This window comes from Pantherophis guttatus, chromosome 2 (genome assembly GCF_059756535.1).
Source record: "Pantherophis guttatus breed Tessera chromosome 2, ASM5975653v1, whole genome shotgun sequence".
Taxonomy (NCBI): Eukaryota; Metazoa; Chordata; class Lepidosauria; order Squamata; family Colubridae; genus Pantherophis; species Pantherophis guttatus.
This window is the reverse complement of record NC_142064.1, coordinates 89,286,554-89,307,352: the sequence shown is the minus strand read 5'-3', so window position 1 is coordinate 89,307,352 and position 20,799 is coordinate 89,286,554. Positions and strand designations below refer to the sequence as shown.

At 42.8% G+C, this 20,799-nt stretch overlaps 1 long non-coding RNA gene across 1 annotated transcript in view; it reads left to right on the top strand.

Annotated features, from left to right (window-relative positions):
• The first annotated feature begins 591 nt into the window (after positions 1–591).
• The window catches only part of LOC148115182 (uncharacterized), a 40,750-nt gene continuing 20,542 nt past the window's right edge, over positions 592–20,799 (top strand). The window contains exons 1-4 of the long non-coding RNA XR_015732304.1: positions 592–722; positions 4,916–4,989; positions 5,138–5,343; positions 6,273–6,358. This is a non-coding gene — a long non-coding RNA (uncharacterized LOC148115182). The remainder of the gene's footprint in view (positions 723–4,915; positions 4,990–5,137; positions 5,344–6,272; positions 6,359–20,799) is intronic.

Sequence of the window (20,799 nt, the reverse complement as noted above, 5' to 3'; positions counted from 1 at the left end):
ATTAGACTTAAAGGCTTAGGATTTATGTATTGCTGTGTAATATCAACATCTTCTTGTAGCAATTATTGTGTTATCTTAATATTTTACTTATAGGAGTATTGTTCAGCTTTGCTAAATCCTCAGAGGAGAAGTAAATTTCCCTTTTTCTTTCAAATGAACTCTGTTTTTTGCAGATCATTCAGTGTGCATTTCTGCAGAATATAGTAAAAAAAAAAAGTTAAGATAGCCACAATGGTGGGATCAATGCTCTGCCCTTTTTTAGTGTGTCTCTTCCATGCAATGCACATAAAAATAGGTGGAGAAGAACCATCACAAACACCATCGACTTTCTTGTCTACATCCCTGGTAATGAGTAGTCCCCATACTGAAATCAGTAGAGACTTGCTTCATCCCACCCTAGAGTAAGGTTCTCACATGAAATAAATTGTCTTGCTATGAGGCTAATCACCAAGCCACTTTGTGCCTTAAAGGAATATTAAATAGGCTTCTTTCGGAGGGGGGGGACTTGTTGACCATTGAACCTAAAGGTATATTATGACTGGGAAAAATATAGTCTTAACTGTTATGAGGATTGATGGATCAGGCCCAATGAAGAGACTTGAGTCATCGGATTAAATATATCTCTTTTATTTACAGGTTCTGCACATCATCACTAGTTACATCAGGATCTGGACAACATGGAGGAGTGTGCCCACCTTTTATACCTGTGGGCGGGGATTCAGGTAAGGAGGGGTCTATGGGAGGAGCTGACCAGTTGGATGTCTGGGTTAACCCCTGCACTACTGAGCTATAGCTGATCCTTGACACGGGTAGGGCATTTATACCTGACAAATCCCCCTCTAAATGCCTGACCTGTGTCTGTAATCCTGACTGACTGTGTGGTGCCTTGAGGCGAATGTTGAGCTTGGAAACTAAGTGTGAGTGTTGTTTGCCTTGTAGAGGTTTTGTGAGTATGTCTGCGGTCTGTTCTTCGGTATCGCAGTGTATGGCCTTTATGAAACCGATTCTGGAGAGCTGTCTCACGTGTTTATACTTTATGTCTATGTGCCTTGACCTTTGCCCTACAGGGTCGGACATGGATATTTCTATGGTGGCCTTGTTATCCTCGTAGATATTTATTGGGTAAGCTGGTTCTCTCCACACGCTGGCGAGTAGGTCGTCGAACCAGATGAGATTGTTGGCGGCTTTGGAGAGGCATATGTACTCGGCTTCAGTGGTCGAGGTTGCCACCAAGATTTGTTTACCTGTGTACCAATGCACCGGACTGTTATTTAAGTAGAATATGTACCCAGACGTGCTTTTCCGGCCTTTGGCATCTCCGGCCCAGTCAGCATCAGCGTAGCAGGAGAGGATGGGTTTGTCGGATTTCTCAGGCTCTAGGGTTAAGCATGCATTGGCACTTTGTTTCAGGTATCTTAGCACCCTTTTCACCGCGTCCCAGTGGTATGTGGTGGATTTGCTCATGTGCCTGGACAGTAAATTAACAGATAGAGCAATGTCCGGTCTTGTCCAGTTAGCGATATACAGGAGGGAGCCTATGACTGACCTGTACAGCGTGTTGTCTCCAAATTCGGGTGATTCATCATGCATGTTTTTTAGGAAGTCTGTCTGCATGGGTGAATCGCACCCCTTGGCGTCTGCCATGTTGCACTTATGGAGTAACTCTTCTATTTTCTCTTTCTGTGACAGTTGGAAACCTTTTGGTGTTTGGTTGACTTGTACCCCCAGGTACCGGTTTATCCTTCCAAGGTATTTTAGGGTGAAATGCTCGCTCAGTCTGCTGGCGAAGGTGTTGCGGTTCCCTTCGTGCTTGCTGATATATAGTATGTCATCCATGTAAGCTAGGATGTATTCTGGCGAGTCCCCCTCTTTCCTGGTGAAGAAGCAGTTGTCAGCTATGGTCGCCGTGAATTCCATAGACTTTAGGGCCTCTACCAGGCATTCGTACCAGCGTTTGCCTGATTGCTTTAAACCGTACAGGCTCTTGTGAAGTAACCAGGTGTCCCCTCTGTTGATTTCTTTGCTGTGGGGCGCTCTGATGTATATTTCTTTGTCTAGTTTGGCGTGCAAGTAGGCGGTCTGGACGTCGAACTGGTGCACCTCCAGCCCTAGCAGGGATGCGATGACCAAGGCGCTTTTGACGCTCTCTGTTCTTATGGTGGGCGAATAGGTGTCTGTATAGTCCTCCGGAAACCTTTGAGCAAACCCCTGGGCAACTAATCTTGCTTTGTATAGGCTTTGGCCACCCTCTAAGTTCTTGATCTTGAAGATCCATCGGGTGCCTATTGTGTTCTTGCCCTCTGGGACTTTGGTGTGGGTGTAGACCTCTAGCTTCCTCAGACTGTCCAGTTCTTTGGCCATGGCTAATTCCCACTTTGCCCTCTCCCCCTGGGGTAGTCTCAGTACCTCTTTGTAGGAGTTAGGCGTAACGTGATTCGTGTGCACGTGCATCATGTAATCATTTAGCCTTCTTGGCAGTTGGTTTCTGGTTGACCTGACCGGTCTGACTACTGTCTGCTCAGTGTCATGCAGGTATCTGGCCTCTCTTTGTGTCAGTGAGTCGACACTTGTCTTGGGATGATTCTCTTTCCATCCCTCAACCTTGATGCCTTGGAGGTTGGGCTTGGGCCTGCTCCCTTCCTGTCTATCCACTGTCTCGCTTTTGTTTTGGGCTTGCTCGATTGGACTATCCTCTCGTTTGGTGGGTACCTCGTTTAAGTGTATTCTGGACCAGTTGGCCTGCTCATGGAATGCCGCTGTTCTAGATACCACAGATCTATTATTGCTGTCCACAAACCTGAAGCCCTTGGTTCCTGGCTCGTATCCCATAAACCTCAGTCTTCTGGATACCTTATTCCCTTTCTTGCGCAACTGCTTGGGTATGTGTACATCAGCAGTTACGCCGAATACATGTAAGTGTGCTATCTGAGGCTTCTTGCCATACATGAGCTCATATGGTGTTTTGTCTATCACACTGGACCATGTTCTGTTGAGTGTGTAGTTGGAGTAGACCAGGGCTTCAGACCAGAAGTGTTGGCCAAGGCCCGCGTCCTCTAAGGCGCACCTGACCATTGTTTGGAGCGTGGAGTTCCGTCGTTCTACGACCCCGTTCTGAAAGGCGGAGAACGGGGATGACGTAAAGTGAATCACGCCTTTGGACCTGAGCCAATGGGAGAAGTCCTTAGATAGAAATTCAGATCCTCTGTCGGTCATGATTTGTTTGATCCGGGTGTTGTTTTGGGTTTCTACTCTTTTGTAAAACTCCTTGAATTTTTGGAAGGCCTCATCCTTTTTTCTTAAGGTATAGACGGAGCCATATCGACTATAGTCATCCACTATAGTGAGGAAGTACCTTTTCTTATAATTTACGGATGGCCTTAGGGGCCCTACCAGGTCCATGTGGACTAAGTCGAATATTTGTTTGGCGGCACGTAACGACTTCTTGGGTCTGGGTTTTACCTTTAATTTAGAACATTTGCACACCGAGCACTCGAGATAGTTTTGACAGTTTTTTATTTTGATACCCTCGGTACAATTGGCCATTTTCTGGACCACGGGAAAACTGGCGTGCCCTAGCTTCCGGTGTAGCAGGTGAGCGCAGTCGTCATGTATGGGTTTGCCTATTGAGGGACCCCTTTGGGTGTGTCTTTTGTGTTGTGTTTCTTGCGTCATGTTACTATCGCTATCTATCTCTCTCCCGTCTACCTGTTCCCCCTCAGTCCTGCCCTGGTCAGTGTCCTCTGTGTTCTCTGAACTGGTGTACACGCTGTGGGTGTCATTCTCATAGAAAGTTATATAAGGTAACCCTTGGTTGACGGTTACTCTCCCTATATCTTCCCCTTCCTTGCTAACTTTGACATTACCTTTTGTAAAAGTCACCTCGACCCCTGATTCCTTGCTAAGCTTTACTGCGGCTAGGATGTTGTGGGGTATCTCCGGGACTAGCAGTACCCCCTCTAATTTCCCTACGCCTGGCAATGTAACTGTCCCCTTGCTCGTCACTTTAACCTGGTTTTGGTCCGCAACTTTGATCGAAAAGTCCTCCCTCTTGAATGATGAGAGTAGTTTCTGATTGTAGGTGGTGTGGTTGGAGGCTCCCGAGTCTAGGAGCCATGAGCTGGTGCCTTTGTCTTGATGTGTGGTGTGTGTGTGCTCCCCTATCCCATATAAGGATCCTGTCCTGCTGTCGTGCGAGCTATCTCTGTTCCCTCTCCTGTCCCTGGGGTTGGGTGAGTCCCTGCGCCTATACCTTTCTTCAGATGTGTGCCTTTCCGTTTGTCTGTACCTATGCTCTGGCCTGCCCCTCTCCCTATAGTTCTTGGGGCAGTCCCTTTTGATGTGTCCCCTCGACCCACAGATGTAGCACTCTGGCGTGTTGTGCTGTTTCTCTTGGAAGACTACTCTCTTCTCACTCTTATGTTCTCTGGGAGGGCCGGGGCGGCTCCTTCTCAGATTATCTTCCGCGATTAGCTTGTTGGATAGCTTCTCCACGGATAGCATTCCTAGACTGACGGTGTCTAAGTGTGTTAAGAAGTTATTCCATGAGTGATCTAAAGAGTTAATTATCACGCTTTTCATGATTTGGTCGGAAATAACTTCTCCCCTAAGGTATAGCTCTGCTCTGGTACCGCTTAAGGACACTAGGTGCTCACTCATGGTGGTCCCTGGCTTAAGTCTGGCGGAAAAGAAGTCTTTGGAAATTTGTGTGGTAGTGGACACACTCTCACTGTAGAATAACCCAAACATTTTCCCTATAATTTCTGATACTGTGAGGTTATGGCCAATACAGTGGTAAATTGTGGGGGATATGCTGGCAATTAAAAGATAGAATGCCCTATGGTGCATGCAATCCAGCTCTAAAGTCCATGGCCTCTCCGGGGGGGTCATTAATAAAATGAGACATGTTTTCTTTTAGGAACACCACCTGGAGCTGCTGTGACCACTCTAGGATATTGCCCCCATCCATTCTCAACTTGGGAAAGTCTATTGGTAAGTTCCCAGCACTATTTGTAAAATTACTTACTGCTGGCTGCTGTCCATGGTTCCTTATGTGCCTATAGCAGCAGTAAGGCATGGGAACGCTTGCCAGTAGTTTAAAAGTCCCGCTTTGTAATTTTTTTCTTTTTTCTTCTTCTAGGCGGAAGAGCGCATGCGCGAAGTCCATTTCAGCTCCGCCGTCGCCGTGGAAGGACCTGTTCATCGCGGCTCCGGTGTAGAGGCCTCTATCGGTCGGGTAGGCCTCGGCTTCGGTCTTGGGGGTCCAGGTGTGCTCCGGAAGACGTCGTCCAACAGCTGCTTCTCCGGAATGAAGATCCTGGCGGCGCTGAAGCTCCGGCGATGGCTGTAAGTAGCTGCCCCAGTCCATGCGGTCCGGGGTGTGCCGCCTGGGCAATCGGAGGCGCGGTGTCCCTGGGGTGTGTAGGTGGGCTGGCGAGCTGACACGGGCGTCGGTGGCTCTCGGGTGGGTGCTTCGTTGCCCCTCTCCTCGCCTTCCCTTCTGTTTTGGCCTCTCCGGTTTCTCTTTTGTAATTTTGAGGCCTGGGCCGAAGGCGGTGGCAAGGGTCTTCATGGCCTTATCTACTTGCCGCTTGCTGGGGGTGTACCAGGGGTCGGAGTCGGATTCTGTCCCCTCTCCCCGGTCACTTTCATCATGTCTCATGGTCCGGCATTTTTCGCGCGCCGGCCATTTTGAATTCTGGCTGCCGATTGGTTGAGGGTCGGCCATCTTGTCCGACCACGTGGACAAAGATGGCCACCGTTTTAAATCTTGAGCGGGGCTTCGGGGCTCGGTGGGCGTTGGGGGTGCCCTTTTGGGTGATCCACTCACCGAGTCCAGCTCCTCGAGTTCGGAGTCCGAGTCTCCTTCGCTCCTTGCCACCTCGCGGTCGATTATGAAGCTCCGCAGGTCGGCAAGGAGGTTCTTGTCGCCGGCTCGCTCTTTCAATAGCTGCAGGACGTCAAGTCGCAGCTTTTCTTCTTCTTGGTCGTTGTGGTGAGTCCTTTTCTCTTTCTGGATCTCCCCCTTTCCTTCCATCACGGTGGTTTTGGGGGCGGTCAGGGTTCCTACCTTCCCTGGCGAGTCCGATGGGTTGCCTTCCCATTGGTTCAGAGGTGTCGCCATTCTGCAGGTAGGAATGGGTCCTTGTCTTGTGGTTTGGTGTCACTGGGCCTTACCAACCATCCTCTGCTACCATATTGTTACGAGGATTGATGGATCAGGCCCAATGAAGAGACTTGAGTCATCGGATTAAATATATCTCTTTTATTTACAGGTTCTGCACATCATCACTAGTTACATCAGGATCTGGACAACATGGAGGAGTGTGCCCACCTTTTATACCTGTGGGCGGGGATTCAGGTAAGGAGGGGTCTATGGGAGGAGCTGACCAGTTGGATGTCTGGGTTAACCCCTGCACTACTGAGCTATAGCTGATCCTTGACACGGGTAGGGCATTTATACCTGACATTAACAGTATGCATCTGGCCACTCTTTCCTATCAAATTGATAGATGTCTCAATTGTCAACGTAGCTGGTTTTCTTATTCGGGTCTTACTCAATGAAGGATAAGTTACAACTTCAACATAATAAGACTCAAACTTTTAGCTTCTCAAAGAAGCAACTGGACACATGTTTATCTTTTATACAGTTATTTATATATTCATTTGCTGACTTCTTATAGCCGTGATGGCAAACCTATGGCGCGCAGGCCAGAGGTGGCACGCAGCACCCTCTCTGATGGCGCGCGAGCTATCGCCCCAGTTCAGCTCTGCTGTGCATGTGCATGCATGCACCTCCCGCCACAAAGCTGATCTTTGGGTCTCTGCGGTGCATGACAGGGGCGGGGTTGTGGGGGGGGCGCACACATGCGCGGGTACATGGTGCGTGGGGGTGCACATGCAGGGTGTGTGCACATGCACAAGGGGTGGGGCACATGTAGGGGCCTGTGTACGCATGGGGGTGGGGGTCATGCACAGGGGATGCTTGCAGATTGGATTTTGGGGGTTTAGGCATGGGTGCATGCATTTGTGCATGCATGCTTTGGGCACTCGGTCCGGAAAAGGTTAGCCATCACTGTCTTATAGGGACTTTTTACTTAAAGGCATGCACTAGACCTTAGTCTAGACCTTAATTTGGGTGTGACTTCTTTAACCTTGTTTCTAAGAGATCCAGAAAAAAATTGACTGATGTTATATGAAAAGACCCTTATTCTTGTTTCTTCTCTGGTATTACTTGTAAGGTGATGCTACCAAAAATCTATTCAAATTCATAAACAAGATATGCAGATATAGTAGCAATGTGGAAGACCATTGTTATTTTGAGGACTTTAGTGATATACTTTGATTTCTCCTTCATGTTAAGAAAGATGTAGAATTTTAGAGCTTGTTCTGAGTTTATGGCACTTAGAATTATATGCCGTTTCACAGTGCTTTACAGCCCTCTCTAAGTGGTTTACAGAGTCAGCATGTCAGCCCCAACAATCTGGGTCCTCATTTTACCGACCTTGAAAGGATGGAAGATTGAGTCAACCTTGAGCCAGTCAGGATTGAAGGAATCGAACTCCTGGCAGTGTGCAATACTGCATTCTAGTCACTACGCCACCATGGCTAATAACCTGCTTGTTTTTATATTCCTGTGTATTGAATAGAGGAGAAGAGGAGAATCTTCATGTAGTTACAAAGCTTTTCTTACTACAAAAGTCTCAAACTTTTGATTCCCATCCCTTATTGCCACCCACTCAAGGTCAGCTCTAGCAGAGCCAGGAAATCAGAGTGAAAGGCTATGATAAAAACCTTGGTGTGATTGTTGTTTGTGAGGAGCTTCTGCACAGAAGCTCGCATTGGGTACTATGGAAACTGGTCTCTCTTGGGGTCTCTCTCTGCTGTCATTATTAAGGAGTTCCTGGAAACTTGTTAAGAGATTTGGGTATCATCTTGCTTGGTATATACACTTTTTATGTTACACTTTTAAATCTGTTTGCTTGAGTTAATAATGAAAGTTAAAAACCCTTTAAATGCAGCACCATACGAATGGCCAATCACGCAACCAACTGACCACACTGGCACACTAGACATATACTGTATAAACTAAAGAGGAATAGAACAAGACACTTCTACAAAACTCCCGCTGATGATTTTTGTTTTGTTTTGTTTTGTTTTGTTTTGTTTTGTTTTATTATTTTATTTTATTTTATTTTACTTTATTTTATTTTATTTTATTATTTTATTTTATTTTATTTTATTATTTTATTTTATTTTATTTGTCAAACATGTATAAGATAGCAGGTATGAATATGAACCTAGACATGAACAAAGGAAATGAATACAAATAAATGGGGACAGTAGGACAGGGAGGCATGGTAGGCATGCTGGTGTGCTTATGCACACCCCTTACAGACCTCTCAGGAATGGGGTGAGGTCAGTGGTGGGATTCAGCCAGTTTGCACCAGTTCAGGAGAACCAGTTGTTAACTTTCTGAGCAGTTTGGTGAATTGGTTTTGGAAGAAATCATTAGGGCAGAGAACCAGTTGTTAAATTATTTGAATCCCACCACTGGGTGAGGTCCATGGTAGACAGTTTAAGGTTGAAGCTGTGAGGGTTTGAGGGTGTAACAATGGACTCTGGTTGAGCATTCCAGGCGTTGACCACTCTGTTGCTGAAGTCGTATTTTCTGCAATCGAGTTAGGAGCGGTTTACCTTGAGTTTATATTAGATATTAGCTAGTCTGGTTAATGAAACATTTGGGAACTAAATGGCAAGTTCAGAGAACAAGCTGCAGATAGGTGGTGATTTTTCTTTAATTCAATTAAGATGCTGCCAAGAGTACTCCAACCACCCTTAGTTTATCCAATTCACGGTCTATTTACTTACTCAGCCGCCATTTAAGCCTGATATTATTAACATAATTAAGGGGACATGTTAACATTTGTTCATGGTGGCCTTAGAACTTGTCTTTTGAATTCTTTAAAGGCAACGTGGGATGCAATGAGGGGAAGAGAATGACTCTGGGTGCATAAAACATGTCCTGTTTTTACCTGAATGCCACTGTGATTCTTGCAGGTACAGATTCTTATGCCCTTTCTGAGGGCAGAAAGGATGTATGACTTCATTTGCATTTAGTTTACCTGAATGTGCCTCCAGATGGATCACCTAGTTTTCTCTTCCAACTAGAATCAATTGACCTTAAGTTGTTGTGTCTTTAGCAGGTGTCTGGCAAATATATCAGCCTCGTTCAGGAACCACTTGCAATCTTTAATTGACTATGGGGGATTGACAACATGGAGAGGAGAAAAGGGAAAAGAAAAAAGTCCATTTGAACCAATGTGGTTGTATTCACTTGACTCTGGATTTACATGGGAATGAGAATAAAGATGTTATTGAGATAGTGACAGAACCTTGAGGAAATTACTTATCTGAGGAAATTTGATTGCAGCGATAAAAGCTGGGCCAGATGTTCTTCTTTTTTTAAGACAATTGATATCTCATTAGATGGGGAAGGAGGGACTATTTGTAGGATCTGCAGGGAGAAGAGCACATTCTATGGACTTCTGGGAAAAGATCTTATATTTAAATAACAAATTGGCTGAGAGCTTTTGTTTTACCCCTTCCCCCAAAAAAGCTTTTCATATATTTAAGCACTTTTATTTTTCTGCCGCTGACGCTCATTCCACATTGCACATGGTAACATAGAAGTTTGATTTGCTAATATCACACCTTGGATATTATTCCACAACGTGCTGTTTTCAAGATACATACTTATGTGCAAAACATTCAGTGGCAGAGGAGATAAAAATATAGAGCTGTTCAAAATGCGGGCAATATCTGAAAAGAACCTCCAACAAAAGAAATGCAAGAGGCAACATAAGGCTATGAGCAGATCACAGTGTGACAGATCTGTTACTAACACAAAAGCAGTTTTGAGGGGGGAAAACACACACAAACACACGAGGAATTAAGCTAAACGTACTGCAATATTTGTTGCCTTTTCCCTTTTTCTCTAAAGAATGGAAATCTCTTGGATCAGACTGATCTTTGTGCTAATTTGTGACCAAGAAGGACAAGCTCATAGATGGGATGTTCTTTAAATCAGTCAAGTGATAAAGAGTAGGACAAGCAGAACAGTAGGAAGTGAGTCCGTTGGGACCCACATTCTCAGAGACATCCCTCCAACTACTCAGCAATTTAATGAGGTGATGATGGTAGTGGTGGCCTAATTATTGGGATACCCTTGGTAGTCTTTCTGGGATAACGTTTGCAGGCTCTTTTTGAAGGGCCGTAGCAAATCTCCTTCACATGCAACTTACGACCGCAATTGAGCCCAAATTTTCTGTTACTAAGGGAGACAGTTGTTAAGTGAGTTTTGTCCCATTTTATAACCTTTCTTGCCACACTTGTTAAATGAATCACTGCAGTTGTTAAGTTAGTAACACGGTTGTTAAATGATTTGGGCTTCCCTATTGACTTTGCTTGTCAAAAGGTTGCAAAGGAAGATCACATGACCCCAGGGCACTACAACTGTCATAAATATGAACCAGTTGCCAAGTGCCTGAATTTTGATCACATAAGCATGGGGATGCTGCAATGGTCATAAGTGTGAAAAATGGTCATAAGTCACTTTTTTTCAGTGCCATTGTAACTTTGAACGGTCACTAAACACTCTGTTGTAAATTGAGGACTGCCTGTACTATGTGTGTTGCCTCCAGTGTACCATCAAAGTCCAAGGTTTTCCCCATCCTTGGGGAAAAACAAAACCAAATGATTTTTTTTATCACCAGGGCAAACCAGTTTGATAACATTCCTGCTAACAACTCTTTTTTTTTGCCAGAAAATATTCAAAAGTATGCCATTGTTACTATCTACGTCTCATGACTAATTGATAACTGCATCCTTCACAAAACTGTTGAATTCCTTTTTAAAGTCATCTAAGATCATTGCCACATTTTGAGGTTACCAGTGCTGAATTTCCAGATGGTGAAAGTGATTTATAAAGTATAGTATTTCATAAACTGTATATTAGCATAAATGGCTCTCAGGAACCCTTGAAAATGTACTCTGGCAAGAATGCTTTAAAGTATATTTTCAAAGTGCTTTAGATGCTTCCTTTATCCCATGAAGAACAATATTATTCCTTAGATGGAACCAATAACAATATTCTAAAATCTGTATTGTAGCTCTATCCAATGACTCATTAATGATCTAAAAGGGTAAGTTAGATCAGTTAGATATTAAAGAGCTTATACTTGTATATGACTAGGTGCCTAATAAGGGGATGTGGTGGCTCAGTGGCTAAGACACTGAGTTTGTCGATCGAAAGGTTGGCAGTTCAGCGGTTCGAATCCCTAGTGTCATGTAATGGGGTGAGCTCCTGTTACTTGTCCCAGCCTCTGCCAACCTAGCAGTTCAAAAGCATGTAAAAAATTCAAATAGAAAAATAGGGACCACCTTTGGTGGGAAGGTAACAGTGTTCTCTGCGCCTTTGGCGTTTAGTCCAGGGGTGGGTTCTACTTACCTTTACTACCGGTTCGCATCGCTCACGCGCAGATCACTTACGATGATGTCCGGGTCAGTGGGCGGAGTCTCCAGCCGTTTTTACTACCGGTTCTTGCGAACCGGTCTGAACTGGGGGCAACCCACCACTGGTTTACTCATGCTGGCCACATGACCACAGAGACGTCTTCAGACAGGGCTGGCTCTTCGGCTTTGAAACGGAGATGAGCACCGCCCCTAGAGTCGGGAACGACTGGCACATATGTGCGAGGGGAACCTTTACCATTACCTTTACTTTTAGGTGTCTAATAATAAGTGTTGTTTTTCTTTCACAATAAATAAGAGAATGAAACAATGGAGACCAGTATCTTGAATTGAAAACAAATGAATTCTTCTGAGGTCACAGATGATGGTTTTTATATCTGATTGCAAATTTAACAGTTCATAACTTTGTGGCCAGGAAAAGGAGTGTCCTACAGATTTAAAATATTCATCTTCTCTATGAAAATCCATATCTCTGATGTTAATGTTTTTAGTGCCATTTTCATTAATCAAGGTTATACTCAAACCATATTTCTGATCAAAATTGTGGTTCAGTGTATCTATTTGGGGAGTGGGGAAGGATGCTAAACTCATAATGCTGGTTGTTCTAAAATATAAAAAAGGACAATTCCACAAATGTGTATATAAAAACTTTTATTATACAGCTGGGTAACATTATATCTTTATTGGGCCTCCATTTTTACATGTCCTCATTTTTGCACATTTGAACAATGTGGCTGAACCACTGCATACTGATGAACACAAATGAGCATAAAAAGGAGAAATAGAAGAAGAAGTTTTTAACCAGGGAATTAACCTATAAAAACTTTTTTTTTTTTGCCTTTGACCCAGATAATCGGAATAAATGAAATTTCACGCAGTTGAATTTTTCTGCAAATGTTCAATAGATACATTAAAATGGAACAAATAGACAACTTAAAACTGCCACTAGATGCCTCTGTTACCCACATGGATCATAACATTATAAACAAAGATGGGTTTCGTTAAATATAGTGCGGTTTTAAAAAGAATTCAACACAGATTTCTCCCGGAATCCTCTGGACAGCATGATCATTTCTGAGGATTCTGAAAGGGAAAGCCATCAAAGTTGAGAAACACGGGATTCTAGTTATATCTGGAAATAATATAAGGATATGAATTAGAGTAGAAGGTTTAGAAATCCAATTCTTAGAACATTCACCAGCCCCAGTGATCTAATCTCTAGAATTGCAGAATTGCTTTTCTTAGTTATTAGTCGCCTCTCTCCATCACTGTACAATTATTCCCAGCATGCTACCTTTTATCTAGCAGCTTGATATGCTAATAGTCTTCTGGCACTGAAATAACAGCTGTGAATGCCTAGATCATTGTTACCCATCTATTTTAAACGAGACAGATCAGTGTTAGATGGGGATATGGAGGCAGGTTCAAGCAGAAAGTACAGGCACCTTGAATGCAGACATGCAGATGGGTCAACCCTCAAATAATTGTATATTCCCCCTATAGCATTTGTTTGTTTGTTTGTTTCTGTTTATTATTAAATTTCCTATACAGTTTCACAGCAAGAAATGCTCTTGGTTATTTTCCTCCAGTTGAAGGAATTGGGGCCTCCTACATGCGGTGGCTCAGTGGCTAGGATACTGAGCTTGTCGATCGGAAGGTTGGCAGTTCAGCAGTTCGAATCCCTAGTGCCGCGTAACGGGGTGAGCTCCCGTTACTTGTCCCAGCTTCTGCCAACCTAGCAGTTTGAAAGCATGTAAAAAATGCAAATAGAAAAATAGGGACCACCTTTGGTGGGAAGGTAACAGCGTTCCGTATGCCTTTGGCATTTAGTCATGCCGGCCACATGACCACGGAGACATCTTTGGACAGTGCTGGCTCTTCAGCTTTGAAATGGAGATGAGCATTGCCCCCTAGAGTCAGAAACCACTAGCACACATATGCGAGGATTACCTTTACCTTATAGCATCTAGGAACATACCACACTTTTCCTGAAGATGGCTCATTTAACGCACTTGTGAATGTTCATACAGACACTTATTCTAGTCCCTTTTCTTTGTGACATCTGAAGACTATCTAGAACCCTGATGGCGAACCTATGGCATGCATGCCACAGGTGGCACGCGTAGCCATATCAGTGGGCACGCGAGCTCAGCTGATTTTCGGGACTTCTGGGCCCACCAGAAGTAGGGAAACAGGCTGTTTCCTGCCTGGGAGGGAGTGGGGAAGGCCCGTTTTTCTTTCTCACCTGGATCCAGGGCTTCTCTAGGAGTCTGGGGAGGGTGAAAACACCCACTCCAGAGGACCTCCGAGGGAGTGGGGAAGACCGTTTTTGCCCTCCCCAGACTCCTAGAGAGGCCCTGGTGGCTGGGGACAGCAAAAAACGGGCCTTCCGGTCCCACTGGAAGTTATCAAATGGGCCATTTTCAGTCTCTAGAGGACCTCCCGGGGTGTGGGGAAGGCCACTTTTGCCAACCCCAGACTCCTAGAGAGGCCTTGGAGGCTGGGGACAGCAAAAAACAGGCCTTCCAGTCCCACCGGAAGTTGTTAAATGGGCCATCTTCAGCCTCCGGAGGATCTCCGGAGGGGTGGGGAAGGTTGTTTTTGCCCTCCCCAGACTCCTAGAAAGGCCCTGGAACCAGGTGAGAAAGAAAAATGGGCTTACCGGGCCATCGCATGCCGGGAGTGGGGGGTGGGGTTGTGCATGCATGCATGGGGATGGGGCGCATAGAATTATGGATGGGCACACGTGTGCGTGACACCCCTCCTGCCTCCCCTCCTGGCACGTGATGGCAAAAAGGTTAGCCATCACTGATCTAGAAGGAACCTCTGAATCACCTTTGTGCTGCATGTTCATAAAGAGGTAGCAATAAATTGCACGGGCTGAAAACTGCCTTCCATAGTTAATAGCATTTTCTCGGAGGTTTCTATTTCTCCTTCTCTCTTTCTTTCCCACCTCTGTTTTTGACAGTTTCCTCTAAATTTCCTTGACATCCCTTTGACAGAGAAATACAGATGTGCTGTGACTTCATTGTCTTTTCAAAAAATGGCCGAGCACCAACAAGCCTTATCACAAGCTTGGAAATGGGCTTTGGAATCTTAGAGTATGTAAAACAAATGTCAACACTTGACAAGCTGTTTCCGAGGCAAAAAAAATTGAGTTTCCTTGTCTCAATGACAGGAACAAATACAGACATTTCTGCATTAAAGGCACAGAATAGTGGACCAAAAGAGAAGAAGTGGAAAGAATTTTATGTCGGTTGGTTTTCTTTTAAATCAGGCTAGTAAAAACATCACAGGAAATAAGAGATTCATCTTCACTGTTGCCTTGAGATACTTCAAAGTCTCCTAACTGGCTACAAGGTTCGAAAACCTCTTCTACTACAAAATTTATGGTAGAACTTAGTTGTCGTTTTTCCAAAGGAACTTGGGATATGGATGCAGTCAATCGAACTCTCGTCCCTTGGAGAGAATCGGTCAGAATGAACATTTCCTTTTCTCTGAGTCTGAAAACCTTTCTATATCTTTTTCACATTTTTATATGCCCTCCCTTCATTCAAGCAGAACAGGCTTCTGGAGAAGGGGTAATATCACTTTTGCCAGGAATCCAGATAAATTGCATAAAGACTTAGTTTGAAATAGTAATTACTAAAAGTCTTTAAAACCTGAGATTTCTCCCATTTTTGAAATTTCTTCCTTGCCAGTGCTTTGATTTTAGCACCATTCTTTCTGAGCATTCAATTTTTCTTTTTCTTTTTTTAATTGCCGGCCCTGTACACTTTTTCAATCCAAAATCTATTGTACAGTTATCTCAAAGATTAGAACAGTATCTATAACCAGTGCATTTCTTTAGATAAAGGCCATTCTTCTGATTTTGATCTCTCAAAATAATTTTGCATTTGATATTTTGTGTTGTTTTCCACTTTTCTGTTGCTTTATTCAAAAACTCCATAATTTTATTATTAATTCCAAATTTTTCCAATACATTTCTTGCCATGAAATTATTTGCAAGATGAAAATGTATAATGTTTGACCTCAAATTCATGCAGTTCATCTTTTCCTGAAAACTTTTGGGATCAAAATTGTATTGCTTTTTCAGAGTTGTTTTTATTTTTCATTTTCTTGTTTTTGTTGCTTTTAATTCTATTGGTTGCTAATATCTTTTGAAAAGTGATTTATTTTGCAAACTAATTGGCATCTGAAATAGTTTGGTAGTGTGCTTTTAGTTCATGACCCAGTTCTATCGTTATTACCTTTGCAAGAGCTAATTAATCTCTCTGATCATTTTTTATCATAATTGATTGTGTAACCATATTTGTGTCATGACAAATTTCACTTAAATTTTATTTGAGGAAGATTCCCAATTTCAAGTGAGACCAATTTTATCTTACAATTTCCTTCATGCATTCCCAAACTTTTTCACCAAATTAATATTAATATTCTGATAACGATGGTTCTGTTTCATTATTTTGCTCAAAATTTTCATTGACTGCATCTGTGAGTATGTTTGTGGTGCTGTTTTTCTACTGCTTTTGTAGAACATTTTTTTCCTTTTCAGATTCAAATCTTTTGTTTTCGTTATTTCTTTTTGTTCTTCCAATTCATTAAATAAAGTCCATGTTTCCAAATATACAGCATCTCTTATCTACAGGCCATTGTTCTATGGAATATTGTTTTCATACATTCATTTCTGGAAACCACAAGTCAATAGATTTATCTCATGATAGAATTTCAGTTCTATGTTATGATAGCCTAACAAAGGGAATTGAGCCTTGTAGCACACCTATTACCCCTTGCCCATGTGCCAAAGTATCAGATGGTTCCTTTTTGGCCCAAGCAGTGGCTGATCTAATATGGAAAATTGTTTTCCACATTTCATCACTCAAAATTGGTAGCTATAATGTACTTGGTTCGATTCTGTCAGTTAAGGCCTATCTGACTTGACAGGCCCTTTCAGTACAGGTGGTCCTCGATTTACAACAGTTCATTTAGTGACTGTTCAAAGTTACGATGGCACTAAAACAGTGATTTATGACCATTTTTCACACTTATGACTATTGTAACATCCCCATGGTCACATGATTTACATTCGTATACTTGACAATTGATTCAATTTTATGATGGTTGCAGTGTCCCAGAGTCATGTGATCTCATTTTGCGACCTTCTGACAAGCAAAGTCCATGAGGAAACCAGATTCACTTAACAACTATGTTACTAACTTCTTCAGTTAGTTCTTCACTGTGTTACTACCAGTGATTTGTTTAACAAATGGGGTGAGAAAAGTCGTAAAATGGGGCAAAACTCACTTAACAAATTTCTCACTTAAAAACATAAATGTTGGGCTCAGTTGTGGTTGGAAGTTGAAGACTACCTGGGATTTCAATACCCTCCACACTACAAGGGGGACACATGCACGGCAGTGGTGGGTTGCCCCCAGTTCAGACTGGTTCACAAGAACCAGTAGTAAAACCGTCAGGAGGCCTCGCCCACCGCCCCAGATGTCATCATCAGCGATCAGCACATGTGCAGAAGCTTCTGAGCATGCGCAGAAGCAAGGCGTGCGTGCAAGTGAAGCGAACTCACATGCGCGATCCCGTTGCGAACCGGTAGTAAAGGTAAGTAGGACCCACCCCTGATGCACGAGTTACTTCCACCCTTGTTATTTTAATCCTTCTTTTAAACATAACATTATCAAACTTTAGAAACATTACAATTAACGCTTTTTTTAAAAAAAGAAATCATAATTCTTAGCTTGTAATCTTGTACATAAGCTAGATAAAAAGTGTCTTCTCTTTGGTCAGCCCTGCCTTTGGCAACAGCATTCTCCTCCAAAGTGTCTATAGTTTCAATCCTGCTATCTTTTAATAAAGCATTAAAAATACGGCTTTTTCAGCCTGCCCTGGAGACGGATGATTTGTGACCCTGCATTAACATTAATTTAGGCATGGTTTTTTTTTGTGTTTTTTTTTTCCAGATGGGACCTTCTGCTCTGAAACTAGCTATGTTTGCAAATAAGTCATTTAATGCGGAAGGTTTTAAAAATATGCAAATGGTATCATCTGGGGAAGGATTAGTAATTATTGTGATCGGAGCAGGCATGTGATGGAGAAATGTGTTTTGCCTTCCCTGATGTGGCCCGAGGAAAATCTTTCCTCTGCAGATGCTCCTTGCATTAGGTGGAACTATTTTACTGATTCTAGTGGAGGATTGAACATTGCAAAGGAAATACTAGTTTCCGGAGGAGAGGTATACCTCAGGATTGCTGCAAGGAAGGAAACGTGTTCTCCATGCTTTTTGAGTTCTTAGCAATTACTGTGCCAACATCTGATGCAATTTGCATTTTAACAATCCTGCCCATTAAATGCAGAGGCACATTTGCAGCTAAACCAATGAACTCCTGTAGCATTAATGTCCTATATGTGTATTTCAGCCAGAGCTTTCTTACAATTATAGAGAGGGGTGGCACTATTTGAGTCACTAAGTCCAACCACCCTCTGAGTCCCAGAATTCAAAGTAAACTATCCCTGGCAGATTTTTTTTTTTCAGTCTACTACAACAGAACCAGTGAAAGATTTTGCCCACTGCCTCCGTTAATTGGTTCTATTGTCAAACAGCCGGTTTCTCTTAAGAAGGTTGTTCTAACCTTTAACTTGAATCCATGTTCTTGATATGTAAGGCCATTCGTCTGTGACTTGAACTCAGGGGCAGTGGAGAATTGATTTGATTTTGTTCTGAAAAGCACCCATTCCAGGACTTGAAAAGTACTATTCCAGCTGCCACATATGTCTTTTATCAAGGCCAAGTATGCCAGTTTTTCTCAGCCTCTCCATCAATGTAGTTTCCAGTTTGGGTCACCATCTTTGTCACTTTTCCTATACGTATTTTGGTTTCTCTGATTCTTTCTTAAAAAGAAAGAACTACAGGACACAAGATTTAGTTAGACAATGCCAAATATAATAGAAGTATTACTTTCCATGACATATAGTTTTTTTATTAATGTAGCCTAAAAAAGCATTTACCTTTTCAGCAATCAGAACACACCGCTGACTCATATTTCTCTTGTGATCAATTATAATGTCAAAATATCAATTATAATATCAAGATACATTTTTCCAGATCTTCCCATATCTGAGAATTTATTTTCTTTTTTTCCAAGTGAGGCATTTTATCTTTTTCTTTCTTAAATTTCATTTTGCTATTTTTTACTCCATTGATTCAATTTACCAAGATGGATTTGAATATTGTTTCTATCATGCAAGCTGGGGAATTCTGGAAGTTGAACTTCATAAGTCTGAAAGTTGCCAAGTTTGGAGCCCTTTAATCTAGAACATTAGGTGGGGTGGGTGTTTTTTTGTTTTGTTTTTTTGTTTTTGCATATTTCTGTATCAATCACAAATTTGTAAAGTGTTTTCTCTGCCTCTTTGTCCAAATTATGAATCAAAATTTTGAAAAGGAACAGACCCAGGACTGAAACCTGTGATGTCCGATTTGGTACTTCAGTCTTCTCTGATATGGAATCATTGATAAGTACTATTTTAAATGGCTGTGGATCCACATTATAGATATATCCTCCAGAGATGCTTAAGTAGCCTGTTAACCTGAAGATATATCACCAAATCCTCACAATATATTATATACATCGGATTTCAGCAGTCCATTTAGAAATTCACCTGATCAAAAATTAATAAAAGTTAATATAGGTAGCCCTTAACTTACACCCATAATGGAGCCCAAAATTTCTGTTGCTAAGTGAGAGATTTGTTAAATGAATTTTATGACTTTTCTTGCCATAGTGGTTAAGTGAATCATTGCAATTGTTTAGTTAGTGAACGTTGTTAAGTGACTCTGGCTTGCCCATTGACTTTGCTTGTCAGAAGTTCTCAAAAGATGATCACCTGCAGAGGTGGGTTTCACATAATTTTACCACCAGTTCACCGCACACCAAAAATGTGCGCTCGCGCCTTCCGCACATGCACACGGCCTTCCACACATACACTTTGCTCACGCGCGCAGCTTACATACATGCGCGTGGCTTAGAAAATATGGCAAAATAGGATGGCATAGTGCCGGGGCTGCAGGTCGCCACTACCAGTTCGCCCGAACCGGTCTGAACTGGCTGAATACCGCCACTGATCACATGAGCCCAGGACAATGCAACTATCATAAATATGAGTCGGTTGTCAAGCATTGGAATTTTGATCATGTGACCATGGGAATGCTGAAACAGTTGTAAGTGTGAAAAACTGTCATACATTACTTTTTTTTAGTGCTGTTATAACTTTGAATGGTAGTTAATTGAACAGCTGTAAGTCAAGAAATGGTCACTAAATGAAATGTGAGTATTAACCAATCTAATATTTATTAATTTATTAAAATTTATTAATCTTTTAATATATCAGTCATTACTGGATAAGGTTTCCTTTTGATAAATCTATCCCAGCCTTTACTAATCACTGTATAATTGTTTTCAAGGTGCTTATAGAGCAATAATATAATCCTCTGCTCTAAAACCTTCTCAAGTATCAAGATCAGACTCACTGATAGGAAATCTTCATGGCCCACCTTTCCCCCTTTTTGAAAACAAAGTCAACATTTACCTTCTTTAGGCATACAGGAGATAATCTGTCATAAACAATTCTGTCTTTTGCACAAGTCCAGTTTTGAAAGCAGTTTGTCTCTGTCTAGGTCTCTTCCTGATGAATTGCATGGGTTTATAGTACGTCCTGTGAGCCTCTACACTGGTGATGGCGAACCTATGGCACGAGTGCCACAGGTGGTACACGGAGCCATATCTGTAGGCACACAAGCATTGCCTAGCTCAGCTCCAGTGCACATGTGCGGGCTGGCCAGCTGATTTTTGGGCCTTCTGGGCCTACCAGAAGTTGGGAAATGGGCAGTTTCTGGCCTCCAGAGGGCCTCCGGGAGGGTTGGGGAAGGCCGTTTTGCCCTCCCCAGGCTCCAAGAAAGCTTCTGGAGCCTGGGGAGGGAGAAAAACAGGCCTACCAGGTCCACCGGTAACCTTTTTGCTGTACCGTGCCAAAAGTGGGGGAAGTGTGGAGGGTTGCGTGCGCATGCACAGGGGGCATTGAATTATAGGTGTGGGCATGTGCGGGCATGACCCCCCCCATGCTTCCCACGCTTTTGGCATGCGACAGCAAAAAAGGTAGCCATCACTGCTCTAGTCCCTTAACTACTTTTCCTGATTTCTTTTTACTTCTTCAATTAATTTGTTTTCCAAACTGATGACTCATAATATGTACCTATTTATTGAG